Below are 1,953 nucleotides of genomic sequence, written 5' to 3'. Positions count from 1 at the left end.
CTTTCCCTCCTGGCTGATTTTCTGGACACTGACATGAGCAGCAGAGTTGGGAGAGGTTCATTCTTTGTAGACAGAGAGGCCTAAAGAAAAAGTTTGATTTGGGCTCTCTCTCCATGCCTTCCAGCCTGGGGCTGCTGTTCAAAGTGCTTCCTGAAAGTCAATCTAAAGCCAAAGATCTAGGAGAATACAATAAATTGTACTTTAACCCCATGTCAGCACAGAAGGGGTTGGAAAAAAAGAAATGCGGAGGGTCCTCTGATAGATGTTGGGAGAGCATCGTGGTGAGACTAAAGGGTAGTCATTTCTTGTGACCAGGGCTCCATTTCTTTGGACAGAGATGACTCTGGATACTGAACCGGACAGCTGTGCTCCCCTTCCACAGCCCCTGCCCCACATTCACCTCCCATGGTGATGGTCAATTGGCAACCCCGGGTGAATAAACTTTCCATGAGCTTCATAAACTTCAAATGTGCTCATAACCCACCCTACTCCACTACACCAATTCCCACCATCATTACGATCAAAGCAAAGTCCGGTAAACCAATAGTTCACTCCCTCACCCCGCACATTCTCTAATGACCCCATTCCTCCATCGGTTCATTCACCCATCTGTCTACCCATTCACAAGTATCCACTGATATCTATTTGCATCAGGCTCTATACTTGATCAAAGTTAGTAAGACACACGATTACAGGCTTAAAATGGTGCTTCCTCCCAGCTAGGTGGAATAATGCTTGGCACAATAACAATTGGCTGAATAAATGAATGAGCTCACAGTTTATTAGGAGGGATGAGACACAGACCAAAAATAACTCAAGCAGAAGACAGAATGTAGTTAGTATCCCAAGAGAGATCCAGGGTGCTGTGTGAGTTCAAAGGAGGGAGAGAGCCCTTCTGGCTAAAGAAGTTAGGAAAGGCTTCATGAAAGAACAGATAATATATGAGCTGGCCTTTAAAGCACATGTTGGATTACAACAGCAGATATGGTGGGGGGAAGGAATTCCAGAGGGGTTGGCATGGAAAAAGTTTTGGGGTAGCAAAAATTAGTTTCATATAGTGGTTAGAGCTTTGAAGAAAGAAAACAGGGTTGTGTGCAGAAACTTGGCAAAGCTGGGATGGGGGCTCCTTTGGATAGAGTGGTCCAGGAAGGCATCTCTGAGGAGGCATATGGCATCACTAATGGCCAAACCCCTGTCCTGGGTGTCAAATAGGGCCTCAGTGAGTGTCTGTTGAAGAATGGAAGAATGACCATGACTGAGTAACCAGGGGAGTTCAATTCACCTCCAGACTTCAAGGTTCCATGAAGATGAAAGGTGGTATGAGAAAGAGGTGAGATGAAGGAGGGAGGGATGGAGAGTGGATGGGAATGGGGCAGAGGACTGAAGCGTGGCATCAGTCAGGGCGAGGCTTAAGATGACAGAACCCCAGCATAAGGAAAAAGAAGGTGGGTGCGAGGTGGGGGAAAGATGGAGAGCCAACACACCTAAGAGAGGCAGCAGATAAAGAGGGGACCACATAGGAGGAGAGAGGACAGAGGGCTTCTGTCTTCTTTACACCCTTTAAACCCTTACTCACCACCCTGGAACTCACAGCGGGTGATGTCTGGGTCCCTAGCCTGGTGAACTAGAAATCAGAAAACCACTTCTTAGCTATGTGACCTTGGAGAACCCATTTAACTTCTTTGAGACTTAGAAGCCTGTTTGTAAAATAGAGAATCATAATACTCATTTTATTCTGATCACCCAGGCCTAAGGTGGAACCCCTTCCACTGCCTCAATTTCATTATCTATGTCATTTACCAGGTCATGCTCCCCATAGCACTGGCACTCTTTTTTTTTTTTTTTTTAACATCTTTATTGCAGTATAATTGCTTTACACTGTTGTGTTAGTTTCTGCTGTATAACAAAGTGAATCAGCTATACATATACATATGTCCCCATATCTCTTCCCTC

This window comes from Lipotes vexillifer, unplaced genomic scaffold (assembly GCF_000442215.2).
Source record: "Lipotes vexillifer unplaced genomic scaffold, Lipotes_vexillifer_v1.1 scaffold189, whole genome shotgun sequence".
Taxonomy (NCBI): Eukaryota; Metazoa; Chordata; class Mammalia; order Artiodactyla; family Lipotidae; genus Lipotes; species Lipotes vexillifer.
Note: the sequence above shows the minus strand (reverse complement) of the source record.